The following is a 21,166-nucleotide window of genomic DNA, read 5'->3' as shown; positions in this document are numbered from 1 at the left end:
ACCCATTTGTCTTAGTGGGTAAATGCATAAGCAAACTGTGGATCATCTGCACGATGGAATACCTACCACTCAGCAATAAAAAGGAACGAACTATTGATGCATGCAACAGCTGAATCTCAAAGGCATTATGCTAAAGGAAAGTAGAAGCCAGACTCAAAAGGCTGCATATTATGTGCTGTCATTTTTGTAATGTTCTAGAAGAGGTAAAACTATAAAGACAGAGATAAAATCAGCAGCTGTCAGGGATAAAGGACGTGTTTGACCACAAACAGGAAGCACAAAGTAGTTTCTGGGCATGAAACTGTATCTTTTCTCCCCAGTTTTACTGAGGTATAGCTGACAATTAAAAATTATATATATTTAAAGTGTGTAACTTGATGATTTGGAGTTGTTCTATATCTCAATTAGAGTGGTGACTTCACAAACCTATACCTGTATTAAAATTCCTACAACTACACAAAAAAGTCAACTTTATTTTATATAAATTTTAAAACTAATAATAATGAGATATTAAATATGAATAAATATATAAACAAAGATGGGAGGGCTCTTGGAGAAATGGCTGATGCCAGACCTGAGGCAAGGAAAGTGCAAGGTGAGCCTGGAGCATCTCGTGCCAGAGAGCAGAAAGGGGCTCAGAAGACACAGGTCCAGCTTGAAGGGGCTGCCACTTGCCAAATTTGGGATGATCTGGCTGTCAAAATGGATAGCGACAGAAATACACTGGATTGAGAAAGAAGCCATGAGTACAATCTGATACTAAAAAATTTGAGGGGTAGAATAAGAAGCTTTTCTTTATAGAAAAGCGATAACTTTTTTTAAAAGTAGAAAGAATGGGAAATGAAATAGCACTTTATAGTCAGGAAAGCAGCAATTGATCCAGGCAAGGATGATCAATAGATTCTAAAATCACTGGGTAAGAGATTGTTGGGAAGCAAGACATTCTGTCTCAAAGTATCACCCAGTAGGTCACTTAATAATCACAGAAGATCAGGGTACATTTCCAATGGAGAAATAGAGCAGGCACTCACTTAACTGAGTGATCAAAGTTAATGTCACAAATTGTGGACAAATTGGCATCTTGTTGTTCCTCCTGATATGATGCCCTGAGAAGGAAGCAACAGCATCTGTATAATATGCCTGCCAACAATATTTATGCTAAATCTAATCCTGAGGTGCAATCAGATAAATCCAGGCCTAAGTACACTCCATAAAACTCTTCAAAATGCCAATGTCATGAGAGACCACAAAAAGGCTGGAGATCTGTTCTGGATTCAAGAGACATGACTGGGAAACGATACATGACCCTTGATTCCATTCTGGATCAAGACAAAATCTGTTAAGTACAGACAGTCCACAACTTACAATTGTTCAACTTACAATTTTTCAGTTTTACAATGGTGCAAAAGTGATAGGCATTCAGTGGAAACCGTACTGTGAGAATCCATACCATTCTGTTTTTCACTTTCAGTACAGTATTTCATACATTACATGACATATCTAACACTTTATTATAAAATAGGCTTTCTGTTGGATAATTTTGTCCAACTGCAGGTTAATGTAAGTGTTCTGAGCACATTTAATGTAGGCAAAGCTGTTACAATATTCAGCAGATTCAGTGTATTAAATGCATTTTTACTTACATTTTTTCAACTTATGATGGGTTTATTGGGATGTAATCTCATTTTAAGTCAAGAAGTGTCTTTATTCAATGACTTGATATGAATTTTGTATTAGAAAATTGTATTTTAGCCATTCCCAAGTGTACTGATTATATTATGCTTACGTAAGGGTGTGCTTTTTTTCTTAAGAGACACACGCCGAAGTATTTAGTCATCAAGTGTTACGATGTCTATAGATAACTCCAGTTTGATAAAAACTAACAGATGTGGCAAAATGTTAACACTGGGTGGATCTACATTGGGTGAAGCACTTACAAGCTCACATTGCACTAGTTCCTACAATTTTTTCAAAGGCTATTTTTTTTTCTAAAGAAAAATAAAGGAGAGAAAAAAACTGATGAGGAAGCCTAGTATTGGCAAGGTCGTGGGGCACTGGAAATTCTCCTGTACAGCTGGTGGGAGTGTGAGCCGGCACATGCTGCCTGGAGGGAAGCCAGGCACACAGTAAAGCATAAATTGAGCATACACTTTGACCCACAAACCCCACACCCTACTACTTTCAAATTAACTTAGAGAGAACTCACTAAGGTGCAAAGATGTATATGCCATAAAGTTTCACTGCAATCTTATTTTTTATACCAGAAAAGTAGGAAATAGCTTAATGTCCATCAACGGAAAACTGGTAAGTACATTATGCTTCATTTCTAGCCTACTGGTCAAGAGCCTGGGCTCTGAGGTCAGATACCCTGGCAATGCTGATCGATTTTCTTGTGCCACAGCCTCTTCATCTGCTTAATGGGCATAATACAAACTCCTGTTCGGTAGAGTTGTTATGAGATTATGCAAGATCATGCATGCGCCTGGCATGTAGCAGGTATCAAATCAATATTACATACCATTAGCTTTATGCAATTGATTAAAAAAAAAAAACTATGAGGCCAGCCTTTGTTTATTGACCTGGAAAGATGCTTCTGTCATAGTGTTGAATGAAAAAGCAGGCTATGGGATAGAAGAGCACAAGGTCTGATTGCACTTATGTGAAAGTGCATTTTTAATTTCCATTTGGATATATTTGTAGCAAGATGTCTGGAAGACTGGCCACCTAAAGCATTAATAATGGTTCCCTAAGGTGAGGACGCTTCCAATCTTTCATTTTCTTCTTTGTACATTTCTATATTGTTTGTTTTTTCTTTTTTTCTCACAACACATGTAACAGTTTTACAATCAGATTCTTTTTAATTGTAAAAATATTAATAAATCAGATCCATAGATCTTGCCTGCTCAGACCTGACTTTGTCTGAGGGGTTGACCAGATGCCCTGCTGATTGATTCCCCAGAGGCCACTCCCTTATCTTTGGCACAAGTTACTGTCCCCTTTTCTCAGCCTGAGTGTTCTCTCTGCCAGGCATGCCGGAGGCATTTACATGTTCAGCTGTTTGTTCTCTCCACGGGATTATGTTTTCCCCACATTTCTACCTCATTTTCACGCAGCCTACAGCGTGTGTGTGAAGTGTGTGTTTGGCTTAGGGGATGACGACACACCTGCAGAGGATTCACTGAAGCCTACCTTGGGTGGCATTCAGCTCTTTTCTGGGTGTTTTCTAAAGGCATCCACATTGTCCCGCAGAAATCCAGTTTGCAGCACCATTTCCTCCCCAAGACCGGTTTTCTGCAGCCTGGACCCTCACCAAGGTGCCAGGATCGAGCTGACCACGAGATGGCAGTCTTTCCTCGCATCAGGGTGGCCGAAGCCTGCATCCCCAGACCTGTGTGCTTCTGAATCCAGCTTCTGTGCTGCCCGAAGCAATTTCAGCAGAGATTATTTACTAAAGAGACCTTCACTAAAGAAGAGAACAGTAGGATTAAATATTAGGAAACAGAAGAACTCGAAGAAGAAAATACAATTTCCCAACCTCACATGCTCACCCATCCTTCTCCTCTTCAACAAAAGTCGCAACAGTTTTGTGTCCATTTGCAGTCTGGCGTAGAATTAGAATTGCCAAGCATCCCAGTGAGGTCTGAATCCACATTCCTTTATTTCTTTGTGCCACTCAAAGCCAGATATTGATGTCTGAAAACAAGATACATAAGCTTCATTATTTAAGTGTCTCTTCCTTAAACAAGACCGCTTTAATACTTAACAAGGTAGGGAAGCTACATAATTTAAAATCTATGCGACAAGAAATAAGAAATTATTTGTAGCGGGCTCCACTTTTACACCCACCAACAAAGAAAGACATTCACAATTTTTTGCCTTCCCAGGGCCCCAAAATACAACACAGGCCTGTTCTCCTGCTCCGGGCAGAAGCCGCAGCTGAAACTGTTCTTTATCAGCTTTTCTTTCTCAATATTTACCAACCAATAAATCTTTTTTCCCCGAAGACAACTGACATTCGAATCCTGTTCATGTGGATGCTTGTTATCCAAATAATATTAAATAAACTGCTTCATTTTCCACTGAAAAAGTATTAAGATGGATTTTTGTTTCTTTGCTGGTCAATATTGAAGAAGAGAGGGGCTGCTCTCATCCATGGAAAGGGCAGCTGCCTGCCTGCAACGAGCACATCTCGATCTCCGAGCCTCCTGCAGAGGTGCCTCCTCTCTGTCCTGTCCTGGGGCCATGAAAGCTCATTGTCAGGCTCCCACAGTCCCTGCTCTGTGGCACCAGCAGGGTCGAGCCTGTCTGTACCATTGTCACGGTCATAACTGAGGACTCCATAGAATGTCGCCAGAGCTGCAGGAGTATTTTGCCCATTTTCTAAAGTGGGATAAGTCAGTCTTTTGAGAAAAATTCCAATTCTGTTGTTCCACAAGCCAATTCCAGCTTCCTTTTTTATTATTATTATTTTTATTTTTAGACAAGGTCTCACTCCATCACCCAGACTGGAGTGCAGTTGCGTGATCACGTCTCACTACAATCCCAGGTGATCTTCCCACCTCAGCCTCTCAGGTAGCTTGGGATTACAGGCACACACCTCCATGCCCAGCTAATTTTTTATATTTTTTTGTAGAGATGGGCTTTCACCATGTTGCCCAGGCTGGTCTTGAACTCCTGGGCTCAAGCAATCCTCCTGCCTCAGCCTCCCGAAGTGCTGGGATTCCAAGCATGAGCCAGGGTGCCCAGCTCAACGCCTGCTCTTTCCTGTCAGAAGAGTGTGTGGTACCAATGGTCACAGAGCTGGCCAGAGGGTCAGGAAGGAGGAGGTCTGGGCTAGCTCTTCTGCTGACTTTCTGGGAGGACCAGCAATGAGACTTGCATTTCTGGGCCTCAGTTTCTCCATTCATACAACGAAATGTTGGACCTGACTTTCTTTTAAACCTTCCCGTAATGCTACTTATCAAGGTCCTGAAATAAAGGAGGAGGCTTTGGAGCTGGCTTGATCTTAGTGGAAATTAAACATCTGAGTCCCTAAAGAAAATTATAGGGAAGAAAAAAAGAAAAGCTCTTGAAGATTAATAGTAGCAGATAATATTGACGTGGAGATGTCTCTGTCCTAGGTACCATTCTAAAGGTTTGGTCATATGATTTAATTTAACTCCGACAATACCCCCCTATTCTTATACCCACTTGACACTCAAGGGAGCTGAAGCACTGAGGGATGCATGACTTCCCCAGGGATCACATCGCTTGGAAGGATCGGAAGAATGGGAAGCCAGGTGGCTTGGTTTCAGGGTTCATTCTCTTAACTTCCTAACCCCACAGCTGGCAGCAAGCCCAGGAAACCTCTGAGGGTTGCCGCAGCCTGGTGGGTTGTGGGTTGGAGCTGTAGCTGGAGGCTCTGGCAGTTGGAGTCATGGGCCCTGGCCTTGAGCACTACTCTGTGAGTGCTCTTGTCTCTTTCTCTTATCTTTATTTGGCCTTTACTCAGATAGACATTGCCAGGGGTGATAGTCATGCTCATCAGTGTACCCGGATTTCTGACATGATTTTATTACTACATAAATAAGACATGAGTAATGTTTCCTCATTTAAAAAAAAAAAAAAACTCCAAGAATTACAAGTAAGGATAAAAATCCCCTTTGAGCACCACCGCTCTCGGATTCCCTCCTCTCCTACTACAGGAGATACTGTCCTCATTTTGGATGGTGAACTACAAATTATTTTCTATGAGGTATGTACCCTTAGAAAACCGGTGGTCACGCTTTATAGTGTATGAGGTTCTGTTTCCTTCAGCAATGCTATCGTGCTGCGTGTATTATCTGGAAATCGCTTTCCTCGGTCAGCCGTACACCTTGACACCCTTCCATGTTCTCACTTACAGATATGTCTCGTGCTTTTTACCGCCAGAGAGTATCCCATTGTGTGAATGAATCTGAGTTTATCTGTCCATCCCCCTTTTGATGGTTATTTAGGGTATTTCTAAATTTGTATTTTTCCAGAAGTTGCCATAACGTATGTCCTTTCACATACTGCCTCGACCATGTGTACAAATATTCGTTTGGTCTAAATGATGAAAGTGAAATTGCTGGGTATCATCATATTTTATTAAACTGGCATAAATGTCATATGAGATTTTTATGAATGCTCCCCCCAAAAATGTTGGGATTTGAAACTCTGTAATAACGCCAAACTGCTATAAGTGGTAACAAAACATGAGCAAGATTTGAGGGCCACGAGATGCAATAATGGTAAGAAACGACATGGTGATGCCTCTGAATTGTAAGGCTATGCTTTTCCCTTCCACCCAAGAAAGCACAGCAGAATGCAAGACAGGTGAAAATGACATGAATCATGAAAACTCTTAAATGCATTAGAATTGGAAATTTTTAAGTAACATACTTGCAAACATGGCCGAGAGCTGCTGTGATTTACCTGCAGGGTCTGTCCTTCTGCACAACCCATGCTGCCAACCAGGAGCTATTCTGTCCCCACCAACTCAATGAGGCAGCAACCGGTTCTGTACATGAAGATTCCAAGGGATCCCAGATGACATGTTAGAACAGACACTATCCAAGAAGGAAAGGACATATCTGTCAGTCATGCTACAAGTGTCATGCCACCGTGGAAGTTGATTGCTAGATACTGGGCTGGCATACACCACATACACATACACATACACACACACACACACACACACACACACACACCCCTGAAGCATCCTCAGAATTCTTGCAACTCCAAGGTTCAAACGTCCAAGAATACCATGGGGTGAGGACTGTGTGCTTGGCCAGGCTCTTTGGAGCCTACTTGGTGTCTCTGAAGGACTGGAAATAGAATCTGCTTTTAATTAAGGGAGCCCTAATACCAGTCTCTGCCAGAATGCCAGAAGTTACAAATCCACGTGCCCTGTCCACCCTCTCTCCAGTGGAGACTCTTATCTGATCTTAAGATCAACCTCAGGCTAAAAAACAAAGAGTGAACAAAGTCAGTCTGTATGGAACCCTAACATTCTCTGTCTTGGCACTTCCCCTGCTGAAGACAGCCCACTTCTCTTACTTCTTACACCTGGGTCCCACAGATTTGATGGCTTTTTTCCTTCGCACCTTTCCCATTCCAACCCTGCCTTCCTGAAAATAGCTTCTGTTTGCTCTCTAGACCTGTGCTAGTTAGTGGGTGGTCCTGGGCACCTGAGCTGGTGCACTGAGGATTTGTGCTGATCTGCAGTGAGATCGGTGGAGATTTGGAGGGCAACCACTTAGAGACTTTGATACCTAATTAAGCAGAGTAACTTTAGGTCTCTTAAATCTAATAATAATTTTAGGCTTGAATTTTAGTGTATATTTTTATTTCATTTTCTTAGTAATTCATTGTTATTGCATTGTATTTTTATTTTTATTGTTTTAGAGACAGAGTCACTCTGTAGCCCAGGTTGAAGTGCAGGGTTGCCATCATAGCTCACTGCAGTCTCAAACTCCTGGTCTCAAGTGATCCCCTCTCCTTGGCCTCCAAAGCACTGGCATTACAGGAGTAAGCCACCACACTCAGCCTGTTATTGTATTTTATGAAAATGCTCACCTATGGTAGATTGGAAATGCTTTTAAACATGTATTTTTAAGTCAAGATGTCCTCTCTCTGTCTCTTAACTTTCCATGACTTGACTAGCAGGCACATTCAAGTAACTTCATGTAGCATGAAGCAGATGGAACAGGCGACTCTCCATTCTAGAGATCCCTGGCTGTAAGGGGCTGTCCCCTTTGCTAGTGTGGGAGGTCAGTGTGCCTTGCAGAATGAACCATACGGATTCAAAGACTAATCCCAAATGTGCCAGGATTTTCATTTTCATTTCATTAGACTTTCTAAGCCCAAGGAAAGTGTTGTTTATGCTGAATGGCTGTGTTCCCCACACCTGGTAGAAAAGAAGCCAAGTTCATGAAAAGGCAGGACAGCAGGTGGTTCGTATGATCATGTGTTTAGATAAAGCCACCTGCCTGTAAAGAGGCACCTCGGATCCTTTGGATGTTTCCTCTCCAGTGTTCCGAGAGGAGTGCAATTTTTTAAAAGTCCACATGTGAAGACTTTGCCTTTTGAATAAGGCCTCCAAGAGTAACCAAGATTTCCCAAGGTTTGTCTCAGCCCTTAAGGGCAAACATGATCAAACATTTGCTTGAACTGATGCTCCAATTGTCTGTTGCTGGGTACCAAACCTCCACAAAACTTGGTGGCTTAAGCCAACAGCAAGTTTGTTTGGTTCCTGAAGATGTCATTTGCATAGGGCTCTGTAGGAAGAGTGCATCTCTGCTCTACCAGGCATCAGCTGGGCAGCCCAAAGGCTGGAATGGAGTCATCAGAAAGCCCCTCGATCATGGCTGGTGCCAGCCCTGGGGAGATGCAAACAGCTGGGGCTGGACCAGCAGGGGCTCATCCCTGACCTCAGCATCTCTCTCTGTCCTTGTGTGGTCTCTCCACATGGTCTCTCCAGCACAACACCTTCAGGACAGTTGGACTTCCCATGTGTGCCAGGCTCCCAAGGCACTTGACCCAAAGAGAGAGCCATGAGGAAACACTACCACCTTCCATGGCATAGCCCCAAGGTCACACATTCTATTCACCAAGGTAGTCAACAAAGTCCTACCCTGGTGCAAGGGGAGGGAAACAGACTCCACCTCTTGGTTGAAATGAGGCAAGGTTCTGGAAGAGCATGTGGAACAAAAATACTGATGCAACTGCCTTTAAAAAATACAGTCAATCACCACAGATACACAGCTACAGAAGAAAAATGTGCAAGCACTTCACTCAGAGTGTCGAGCAAGGCTAGGTGTGAAGGTGCTCGAGTGGCGGTCATCTCTGTTTCTCCAGCTTTGATGCCTGCGGTGGCCCAGATGTAGCTGAGAATCCCCCAACCCCTGTGGTCGTGGCAGGCACTTGAAGCCACCTCTTCAAAGAAGAATGAATTGATGGGACCCTTTGCTCTTTCCCACACATTCCACATGCATGTCTGGAGTCAGAGTCATTGTCTGTGGCTCTGATACCAAGCCCAGCTAAAGTGTTCCACCCTGATCTGGTGGAGTTATCCAGATCAAGAGCCTCTGCCTCCATGCAGCCCTCCTTGATCCTCCTCCTCTGGCCGCATGCAACATTCCATCTTTTGTGCCACAGCTGGACCCTCCCATAAGCTCCCTACCCGAGTTTGTTAGCACATCAGTGCCCTGAGTCATTGGCTTGTGTTCCCCGAAGAGCCCATAAGTCCCTCAAGGCCTGAGGCCACATCAGTTGTTTGTCATATGCCTCACTGTGCCTGGCACAGTGACTAGCACACACGGGCCGTGGACTTTTGACATGTATGACAAGGAAAGAATGGGAGAAATCCCAGAGATTTCAAGCTGTTTGTTTTGTTTCCATAAAGACAAGTTGAAATTTCATTCGGTTTATATTTGCTTCATTGGGAAACCCACTCATATACACACTCTTATATGTAACCTTGATTATGGTGAACATGCATTTGTATGTGAGTGTGTATGTCTGTGTGTAAATGTGTGTATGTATATGTGCATATTTTGTGTAAGAATAAGTCTGCAATTGTGTGTGTTAAGGATATAAAAAGTGTGTATGTCTGTATATGTGCTTGTGTGGGTGTGGGGATATTTATGTGCCTGAGTGTGCACGTTTGTGTGTGTCTGCATTGGTTGTTCATGTGTGCTTGTGTGTAAAGGTATGTCTGTATGTCTGCGTGCATATGTATTTATGTTTATGTCTGTGAGTACATATATGAATGCATGAATATATGTATGCTTGCATGTGTGTCTACATATGTATGTGCATGTGTATTTGTGTGTGTGTGTTTCTGTCTGACAGCATGCACAAAACCACTCATCCAAGAGGTTGGCAGTGGGTCTGCAGGCCTGGGCCAGGAGGCGTCCTGCCTTCATTGGCAATTCCTCCAGCATCCCAGGGAAGCCATCCTCACTTCCTCTCTGGGACGAGGAGCTGAGCAGAGGTCAAGTGACTTGCCCCAGACCCCACAGCAAGTCGGTGGCGGCTCTGCGAGGGTCTGATTGCCAGGCTCACGCCCCTCTGCAGGCCGAGCTGCCTCGCTGTGGCATGTTGGCACCCAGCCCAGGCTGCGCCGCCCGGCTCTGAGAGCTCCCATTGTGGCCGAGAAGTGGCCGAGTGCCATGGCCCGGCATCCGCAGGTGACGGCCGAGGGAGGAGTGACTCCCGAGGCAACAGGAAAAGGGCACCCCTCATTTTGTGTGGCTAAAGGGTTGGAAATAACAGACATGTAAAAGAGGGAGGGGGAGAGAGGAAACCAAAGCTAATGAGGAATAAAGAAGACGTGGAGAGGAACACACATGGAGAACGGTGGGAGCCGTGGGCAACGCGGGAGCCCCGCACTCACACAGCAACAGGAAGCAGAGCCAGCCGGAGGCCGCCGGCTCAGGAAACGTTTTGTTTCCTCCTTTAATTGGTGACCCCGCTCAGAGTTGCTGGAAATGGGCACAGCCCAAGAGACTCGAGTGTGGCTGTGGCAAACAATGGGCTGCTGAATGGCCTGGAAAGGCAGCCAAGAGTGGGTGCAATCCCAGCGCCAGTGGATCTTAGAGTGGCTCTGCTGGGCACAGAAAGAAGGCTCTGAAACTCTCCCGAATTGTGCTCCCAGCTGGGCTCTCCTGGAAAGCCACCTGCACAGAGGTGCCCGTGGATGAGAGAGCTCTCCATGAGAGATGCCCAAACGCCACTGGAAATAGAGTCACATGAAGAAAACTGCATTCAGCAGAGCATGTCTCATCTAGTGTGGGCAAAGGAGATTTTTTAAAATAAGCTTCCGGGGTAGGGAATCAGAGTTCCCAGGGGTCAAGCTTAGGTAACTACCGGTGGTTAATGAACTTCTACCTAGAGCAGCTGGTGCTGGCTAAGAACTGGCTTTTGTTTGATGGACTGGGGCCTGTGAGTTAGGGACTGGGCACAGTCACCTGGGACAGCCAGGGACCCACCAAGCCACCATCAGCTGCTGCTGCCCAGCACCCCTCCTGGACACCTCTCCTCAAATAAACAAATATTGAAACATCAGCTGAAAGGAACACCAAATTATCTCCCATATCTGGGCTTGGTCAAAATTGCAGGACTTGTTCTAATACCAGGAAAATTAACCCAAAGTAGAAATCTCAAAAAGGAGCAAATTGTAGATAGAGACAGGACATACTATTTGTCTTCCTCTTCTCCTAAGACACCTTGAACATGGAGGAATCAAGGAATAAAAATCTCTTAAGAGCAAAGGATAGCAGTAGGGAAACCAACAAGCAAAGGATGAGAGGTTTCTAAAAAATAACGCTGGGGCCTGAGTGGCCGGAGCGTATTGATGAACAAGCCTGTATGAGGGAAACGGTGGCTCAGAAGGCACAGGAGGGGACCACAGGGAAAGGGCCACCCTGCCAGCAGGACACAGGCTCCACAGCCAGCAGACCAGCACTGAGCAATTGAGGAAAAGGGACTGCAAAATAGGAGAGGAATTAAAAACCTACTCCCAACCTACTGCACCATTCATTTCTTACACCCTGCCCTACTTTTCCTCCAAGTCTGTACACAAAGAGGGCAGGCTGCCCACCCAGCTTGTTCCTCTAGCTCCTGGGGAAGAGAAAGACAACGGCAACAACAAAGCTTTCTCTTCTAAATTGAACACGCTTTCTAGGAGTTAGGAGCCAGGACTCCTAGAGTGTGTACCAGCACCCATGGCCATGCCCTCCTCATTCTGGCATTTGGGGGTCCCCGGGCCCAAAACCTCCTTCCCTGCCTCTTCTCCCTAATGTGAAGCCCATCCAGTCAGTTAGCCCTGCCCTCATGCAAATGCCTCACCCAAACCACACAACTAATAGCAGCAAAAGTGCACACCACCTACCTAGAAAAATGGATCCATGTCTTCCTTCTTAAAAATGAACACCGAAACAGATCACCAGGAATATGGAGAATAGTAACTACTACATGAAGCAGAAGCACCAAACAAACAGAACTAAACAACACCAAAGGAAACAAACACAATTCAGGCAACCAAAGAAGAAATTAAGAAAAAAAAGAAAAAACACTCTAATTAATGACCTCAGAAGGATTTGAGATTATATCACATCTACAAAACCAGAATGAAATGCCCTAAAAATTGAACAAAAAATAAGAAAGAGCTCTGGGAAATTAAAAATAGGTTTTCTGGTTTTGAAAATCTGATGTAAATGTTGAGAAATAATGTCAAGGTCATTTTCTAGAATGCAGAGCAAATATACAATGGTCAAAATCATAATAGAGAAGGTACAATGCACAGAGAATCAATTCAGGAAAATGATCTGAGCATTAGCAGTTTCAGATGAAATGCAGGAGCACAGGGGTAGTGGAGAGGGGATTATCAAAGACATGCAATAAGAGAAGAAAGGCTGCCAGAGAATTTAATCTGAATCTGCATCTTTAAATGGCCCACAGCATGCCAGCAAAATGAGTGAAAAAGGATTCAGAACTGTGTACATAGTTATGAAATATCAGAATCCCAAGGATATAATGAAAATATAAAATGCTTAAAGACAGAAAACTTAAGGCATATACAAAGGATTGAGGCTCATACTAAGATCAACAATACTGGGTGTTATTAGCCAATGCAGAAAAGTACTCAAGTTTCTATCAGAAAATTAATTTACAACAATTTTATACTCAAATTAATGTATACAAGAATTTTATACCCAACCAAACTATTATTAAATCTAAGATAAAATAAACACATTTTTAATAATTCAAGGACTCAGAAAATAAATCTCCTAATATCTTTCTCACAGAAATTACTTAAGGCTGTGCCACAACAAAAGAAGAACAAAAATTAATAGACTGAAAGAGTCGCATACAAAAAACAGTAGAATGAGCCCTAAAGTGCAGCTAAAAGAAATGCAAAATGAGAGTTGTAAAGTAGGTCTATAAAGCAAAAATCCAAATCAGAACAGAAAATACGTAGGCTCCACAAAGAATATATTCATGAAAGACTGGGATGAAACCAACTGATAGAATCAGTAAGAAGTTTAAAAGTAGCTGTGACGTGGTGACATCTCTACAAGAAAAAAATATGTAGTCGTTTTTCCTTATTCTCAGGGAATATGTTCCAAGAACCCCAGTGGATACCTGAATCCACAGATGATACTAAACCCAATGTATACTGTTTCTTCTATACATACCTATAATAAAGCTTAATTTATAAATTAGAAACAGTAAAAGATTGACAACAAAAACTAATAATAAAATAGAAAAAGTATAACTATATATTGTAATAAAAATTAGGTAAGTGTGTTCTCTTTCTTTCTCAAAATATAAAAACAGTTGACTGTGGGTAACTGACTGCAGAAAGCAAAACCTGGGATAAGAGGAGGAGTACTAGGGAAACAAAATTGCGCAAGAGAATCAAGCTTCCGCTGTGAAACAGACTACACTGTGACGTGATTGTGAGAAGTCAATGGTGGGTAAAAAGGTGACTCTATTTGCCCTTGGTGCTAGAAACATCCTCCTTTGAGTGATGTAGGATTCTTGGCATGGAACTCATGAAGAAGAAAAGGTAAATCCATTTGGCCCTGCAATTCAAGGTAGATAAAAAGGCATAATAATGTACACTTAGTTTATTGGTTTTCAACTTTTAGAACCAACTTACAGGGAAAAAAGAACCCAAGATTATTCAAATGTTATTACAGAATGTAAATGTTAGCAATGTAAACACTGTAAAAGTGAAGACAGAACTAGAAATACATATAGAAAAATAGAGAAAAGGTGGAAGAGAAAGGAGGTGAAACATCTGATCTTAGACTGAAAAAAATCAGAAATACAAACTACCATCAGAGAATACTATAAACACCTCTACGCAAATAAACTAAAAGAAACGGATAAATCTAAAAGAAACAGATAAATTCCTGGACACATACACCCTCCCAAGACTAAACCAGGTAGAAGTCAAATCCCTGAATAGACTGATAACAAGTTCTGAATAGTTCAACCATTGTAGAAGACAGTGTGGCGATTCCTCAAGGATCTAGAGCCAGAAATACCATTTGACCCAGCAATCACATTACTGGGTATATACCCAAGGAAATATAAACCATTTTACTAAAGACACATGCACACATATGTTTATTGCAGCAATATTCACAATAGCAAAGACATGGAACCAACCCAAATGTCCATCAATGATAGACTGGATAAAGAAAATGTGGCACATATACACCATGGAATACTATGCAGCCATAAAAAGAATGAGATCATGTCCTTTGCAGGGACATGGATAAAGCTGGAAACCATCATCCTCAGCAAAATAACACAAGAACAAAAAACCAAATACCAAATGTTCTTACTCATAAGTGGGAGTTGAACAATGAGAACACATGGACACAGGGAGGGGAACAGCACACACTGGGGCCTGTCAGGGGGTGGGGGGCAAGGGAAGGGAGAGCATTAGGACAAATATCTAATCCATGCAGGGCTTAAAACTTAGATGATGGGCTTATAGGTGCAGCAAACCACCATCCCACATGTATACCTATGTAACAAACCTGCATGTTCTACACATGTATCCCATAACTTAAAGTAAAATAAAATAAAAAAAGTATTAGGATATAGTGTCTGTACTTGATGGAACAAGAAATAGAAATCCATATATTTTGCTTAAAATTAACTATAAATTTAAAACTAAATCTTTGTTTGGGCTAACCCAGAAGCAGATTCCAAATTAAGGATTCAGCCGCAGGTGGTTTATTTGGAAGGTGAAGAAAACGTCGGTAGAGGAATAGGGAGGCGGAATAGGGAACGGAAGCAGCCTTGAAAGGGCCTGTGATCAAGTCTACCATCCCTGTGGGTGATCGCTGCACAGGTGGGAAGTCAAGTTCAGATCAATAAATGCAGGTGCCGCCAGCTGGAAATCAGGTCAGTGTGCCCCCAAAGTGGTAAGGGCAGTGGGATATGGGTGTGGCATCAACAGTTGCCATGTATGTCTATTGCAAATTAGAAAGGGAGACACATTTCCAAGTAGGCATGTGCCGTGCCATAGTCTAGGACATATCTAGGTAATAGGTGATGCCAAAGCAGAGGAGGGTGAAACTAAATGCTTAGAAGAGGGGATAGAGGAGATAAACTGATTCACCCTGAGGAACTAGTTCAGGCTAAGGGATTGGAGGAACAGCTGTTAAAGAAAGGGGGTGAGGTCTAAAGATCTCATGAAGAAGGTGGAAAACTTCAGAGGGGAGCTGACTGAGTTTGTTTAAAGAGCAGCCAGAATGCTGAGGGGAGTGAAAGGGAAATGGAGTCAGAGTGGAGTGGGAAGGGATTGGGGCTGCCTTTCTGTTTCCCCGGAATTAGGGCTACCTTCCTCTTTTCCCAGCAGTAATTCTAATTTGGATTTGCAACCACTTGCAGCCACTTCTGATGCTGAAATCCCTACCTCTGGCTAAGAGTAAGCACTCAATCAATATTTGCTGAATGGCTGAATGAATGAATGTGAACCCTGTCAGAGTATAACCAGGTATTTCAACTGCAAAACACCCTCTATGAACTGAAGCTGGTGGCATCTTGTGAGGTGCCTGGTTGAGACATTTTGTTTTACCATAGCCATTCTGCTGTTAATAATAACCACAAACATACAATAAACCCCATGTCTTAGATCTGAGGCAAGGATTGGAGTGTAAGTAGTTATTTGGGAGATGACTTCAAGAAACATGGGTAGGGGAGTGAGGAAATAAGGCAGGGAAGAGTGCCAATGAGCAAGTTAGTGCTATGAGCAATGGAGGCACAGTCCTTCCAGCTTGGGAATTTGGGGAGATGGTGTAGAACATGAAGGTGGATTATTGATCCACAAATTCACGTCCATCATGCTTGAGAGCTGCTTCCAACGGATCAACCCTTTCCTTCTCCCCCTGCCCCACTCCACCCAATCCCCACCTCCAGCCCTCCCTACCCACAGTAGAGCTTGCTTCCCAAGCCCCAGGAAGCCCCAGGTGGAGATGTGCATATATGCTTGAGGAGGAAGCCATTGATAGTGAATGCTAAGAGGATATGAATGGGGCACTGACTGCATTTGCTACAGATTACTGAATGCCAGGCACATTGAACAATAAAAAGAAAAAGAAAAGAGCTAACTGGGCTAAAAAACTGAATGAAGGCCAATATACCAAGAATATAATGAACAAGAGGGAGAATGGTAAGATTAAGCCAGGAAAGTGGTAAGAATCAGGGAGGGCCCTGTCAGCCAAGTGTATTAATTGGGATTGGCTACACTATGCCAACCAGTAAAAATTGGGAGGAAGAAAAAAGAGCACAGATATCAGGGAATAGAAAAAATCTTGGAGTCATAGTGGACCCTAAGCTCAATAAAAGTTATAAAGAAAGCATGTGAGGATGATGCCCTTAGGAGCACCTGCACATGTATGAAATGTGGGGGTCAAGGATCAGCCCTTTTGTGTTAAGCAGGCTTGATTGAACTCTAATTGTGTCTAGATTTAGTCTTCTCACTTTAAAGTGTGTGTGGAAAAAACAGTTGAGGAGATTTGGCAAAGAGCAATAAAGAAAGTTGAGTTTGCATAACAAGCCCAGAAAAAGAAAGACAAAATAGCTATCTACAAGCTTATCGATGTTTATTGTGAAAGGAACCCCAGCCAGAGGTTGCTTCATTCACAGGAGAGATGGTGAATAGAACCCTGAAGTCTGATTAACTCTGTCCTCAGAATCCCCATGATGCAGTCCATGTCACCTTGATCATCATCTCGGTGTTCAGAGTTCCCCTGCATTGGTCCAGGGTACTTTACTGGACCAACAATTCAGTTCAAACTTCCTTCAGCTTCCCCATGGAGTCATGGGAGATTTTTAGGGGCTTCCCTGCCCCTAGAAGAATAAGTTGCAGCTCCTCCCCTCTAAAAGCTCTGATAGCAGTAGAAAATATCACGTTTGAGTAGTTTGCGTGTTTGCCAATCTAAAGATGAGGAACATGGAACCCTTTCTGTTTTTATAATTCCATGGGCACTAAACTGTAGTCATGAGTCAGAATCCTACATTTTTCATTAAGGGTCTATAGAGAAATCTCCAAAAAGATTTCTGTCTTCTGACTTTTTCAGTCCAAATATCTTCATCCGTGGTCAGGAGGGAAGAATGCAGTTTAAACAATGAGAATAATATTAGTAATAATAATCGCTGTGAGCTTTCACCAAGTACGACTAAACGGCAGATGCTGTGCTGCACGTCTGTTCCCACATATCTACTGTGGCATAAATAAACCACTCAAAAATGTGGTGGCTTTTAAAAACATCATTTATTTAATTTATGAATCTGGCATGTCAGCCTGGATCAGTGGGGAACATCATCTTTGCTTTATGTGGTGTCAACTGGGGAAGCTCAAATGGAGTCTAGGAGTTCATTTCCAGGATTGTTCAGATCTGTGGCTGGTGAATTGGTGCTGGCTGAGAGCTCAAGCAGGGTGGGGGGCCAGGATTCTCAGTTTCTTTCTTTTCTTTTCTTTTCTTTTTTTAAGGCAGAGTCTTGCTCTTGTCGCCCAGGCTGGAGTGCAATGGCATGATCTCAACTCACTGCAACCTCTGCCTTCTGGGTTCAAGAGATTCTCCTGCCTCAGCTTCCTGAGTAGCTGGGATTACAGGTGCTTGCCACATTTTTGAATTTTTAGTAGAGACAGGGTTTAGTAGAAACCTGAGTTTCCACGTTGGCCAGGCTGGTCTCGAACTCCTGACCTTGTGATCAGCCTGCCTTGGACTCCCAAAGTGCTGGGATTACAGGCATAAGCTACCACACCTGGTTTCTCAGTTTCTTTCTATGTGGGCCTCTCCATGAGCTGCTTGGGCTTCCTCACAATATGGTGGCTGGTTTCAAAAGCAAACACGACAAGAGGACAAGGTAAGAACTGTATCATCTTTTATGACCTAGCCATAGATGTCACATAGTGCCATGTCCACCATACATGCAAGTTCAGATTTAAGATGGTGGAACACAAAGCTCATCTCTTGATGGGGAAAGTATCAAAATCACATTGTAAGGCAAACATGGGGATTGAAAATATTGTTGTGGCCATTTTTAGAAAACACAATCTTCCACAGAGGCATTATTCCATTTAATTCTCATGGCATCCCTGTTAGGCAGATAGTGTTAGCCTTCCCTTTACCAATGAAGAGACAAAGGACTTTTGTTACTTGCCACTGATCAAAGCACTATCATGTGAAGACCTAATCCCAATTCTCTGTGGCCTCCAATCCTTCCTCCTTAAATGCTATTCTATGCCATCTTCCACAAAACAGCTACAACTTCTGACTTGGAGCAGTGGAATTAGAGCCAACTCTGTCACTTAGCTTTGTGATTTTGAGTCAATTCTCCACATGTCTTTGGTTCTCAATTGCCTTTTATATAAAATGGGAGCTAAGAATACCCTTGTTAATAACTCTCTAAGTCTGTTTCATGATTAGATGAGATAACACAAGTAAAGAGTGATGCATAGCCTAATAGGTGATCTTAAATATTTGGAGATATTAAATCTCATGTAGTTAGTATTACTTACCATTCAGTAGAACTCTTAGAGTGACCACCATTCTGATGATTTCAGTTAGTACCCATCTGTATCAGTTAGGTTGACATTGGACTTTTAGTCAGAGACACAAAATAATAGTGGTTCAAAGAGATGAGCTGTTTGTTATCACTCACATTAAGGTTTGGAGATATTCCATGGCTGATTTGAAGGTTCCCCCATATCATCAATCCCAGGTTACTGCTCTTTTTTTTTTTCTGCCATCTGTAGACTACAGCCTCCATTTTCAAGTCATCTCATGGTCACAAGATGGCTTCTGAAGCCATCCACTATATCCAAGTCCATGAACAGAAAAAGGAGAAAGGGGCAAGAACGAAAAGGTAACTCCCAGTTGAATAATCCCTTTAGTGATCTTTCCTCAGAAGTTCCACCCAGTAACTCTTACTCATGTCACATTGGCCTACTTTCTTCTCAAGGGAGGTTGGAAAACATAGTTTTCCAGGTGGATTCATTGTTGTAGAGATTCTATTAGTAAACAGGGGACCATGATAGTGGACATTGTAGGTGACGTGTCAGCTACAATAGCCTGTCACTACTCTGTCCTCCTTAAGTGTTGTCCTACTCTACCCTATCCTGCTCCACTTTTGCATTAAAAATAACTCCAAAAACTAGTGGCTTAAAGTAACATTTATTTTTCTCACAAATCTGCATTTGGGGCAGTGTTTGGTGGGGATGTCTCATCTCTGCTGCATACCGTATCAGCTGGGGTAATTCAGTGGACCACTGGAGGATGGACTCACTAACATGCTTGTTAGCTGAGATCCCAGCTAGGTCGAAGGCTGAGCTCCTTGGCTCCCCTCTATGGAGGCCTCTCTATGGGGCTTCTTTACAACATGGTGGCTGGGTTCTAAGGACAAGGATCATGAGAGAGAGCCAGGCAAAAGTTGTATAACCTTTTACTTCCCAGCCTTGAAAGCTGCATAGCACCTTTCTCACTATGCTTAATTCATTGAGGCCATTGCAAAGGCCCACCTGAGGGGATGAAAATGCTACTTCTTGATGGGAGAGTGGCACAGTGCTGAAAGAGCATGTGAAATGGAAAATATTGTTGCAGTCATTTTTAGAAAATAACGTTTTCTGTGATTTAAAAAAATCAAAATGACAAATACAGTTTTCTCCTACACTAGGCCATATCATCTCAAGATTTCAATCAAAGAAACACCCTCCAACATGACAATTTAATACCATCCTGAGATTCATTTAAATTTGAAGCTAACAATTCCACTGGAAATCACGCTTGTCCTTAGATGGGCTCTAGTTTGAAATTCGCTGAGATATGGCCTAATTTACAATCAAAACTCATGAAACAAGTGATATGAGATCGAATTCTCAACAGCTACATGCAAGTGGTAGTCTTCCTAGGATAGCATAGTGTAGGATTGAGCTAGGATAGAAAAGTGAAAGGTTTATGTGGACAAACAAAAATGCCCAGTGACCAAGAACCATTTACCTTCTTCATCAACCCACTGAGAAAATTTTCCAAAAGCCCTCAGATTAGAGCATGTCCTACAACCACTAAATTGAATTTGATTCAACTGGTTGGAAAGGCAAGCATCAAAAATTCTCTAGCTAAGTTCAATAATTTTTAGCAAAAGCATGACCTTCAAATGTTGTTGGACATACTCTGCAGTAAGAAATGAGATTTATATCACAATGCAATACACATATGCTTTTAATATGATATAAAACAATTTTATAAAATAATTTTTACACTTACCATATATAACAACCCTCATATTTTCTATTTTGTTCTAGTCTGTTCAATTTCATTAGTTAAAAAATCAAAACTGCCCATAATCCAATGAACTGATTTCACAGCCTACTAATGAATTATGGAAATCACTTGAAAAATACTGAGCTAAGCTAGGCATGGTAGCTCACACCTGCAGTCCCAGCTACTCAGGAGGCTGAAGTGGTGAAACTGGCCCAATTGTCCCGTAGAATTGATGTTCACTGGGTTTTTGTTGTTGTTGTTGTTTTGCTTTGTTTTGTTTTTTGGATAAACATAGAAATAGACTTTCTTGGTCTTAAAGCTTGAAACACGTTTGTCTTATCTGAGTTCCTTCCTCAGAAAATCAATGGTCAGACTTCCCAGATGGTATCAAGGAACTGAAACTCACCAGATCACTGCATCTAGACAATGAGACACCAGACCCCTCACCCATCATGATTGCCTAACTGACCACCTGCTTCCTGTAGACCAACTCTTCTTTCTTACCCCTCCATAATTCCTGTTTTCCCACACTTAGTTACATTCCTACCCTATGGTATAAACCCCAATTGTAGTTGGTCAGTGAGATAGATTTGAAACTGAGCTCCCATCTCCTTGGCTGCAGCACCTGATTAAAGCCTTCTTCCTTGGCAATACTCATTGTCTCAGCAATTGGCTTTCTGTGCAGCAAGCACCAGCACCTAGAACAAACCCCTGGTGTTTTGGTAACAGCAGGAGGATAACCTGAGTCCAGGAGTGAAAGACAAGCCTGGGCAACAAAGAAAAACCCTGTTTCTGAAGAAAGAAAAGAAAAAAAGAAAGAGAGAAAGAGAGAGAGAGAGAGAGAGAAAGGAAGGAAGGAAGGAAGGAAG

At 42.5% G+C, this 21,166-nt stretch overlaps 1 long non-coding RNA gene across 2 annotated transcripts in view; it reads right to left on the bottom strand.

The window, feature by feature from the left end:
- Positions 1-422: 422 nt before the first annotated feature.
- LOC126929226 (uncharacterized) overlaps positions 423-21,166 on the bottom strand; it is a 50,100-nt gene continuing 29,356 nt past the window's right edge. The window contains exons 3-5 of one of the 2 annotated variants that reach the window (XR_007717108.1): positions 6,436-6,569; positions 3,549-3,693; positions 423-3,463 (exon numbers count right to left, since the gene is read on the bottom strand). This is a non-coding gene — a long non-coding RNA (uncharacterized LOC126929226). Of the gene's footprint in view, positions 3,694-6,435; positions 6,570-21,166 lie in introns of both variants that reach the window. The other variant, XR_007717107.1, reaches the window with a different exon arrangement.

Source organism: Macaca thibetana, chromosome 10 (assembly GCF_024542745.1).
Source record: "Macaca thibetana thibetana isolate TM-01 chromosome 10, ASM2454274v1, whole genome shotgun sequence".
NCBI classification, from domain to species: Eukaryota; Metazoa; Chordata; class Mammalia; order Primates; family Cercopithecidae; genus Macaca; species Macaca thibetana.
This window is presented reverse-complemented; position numbering and strand designations above follow the sequence as displayed.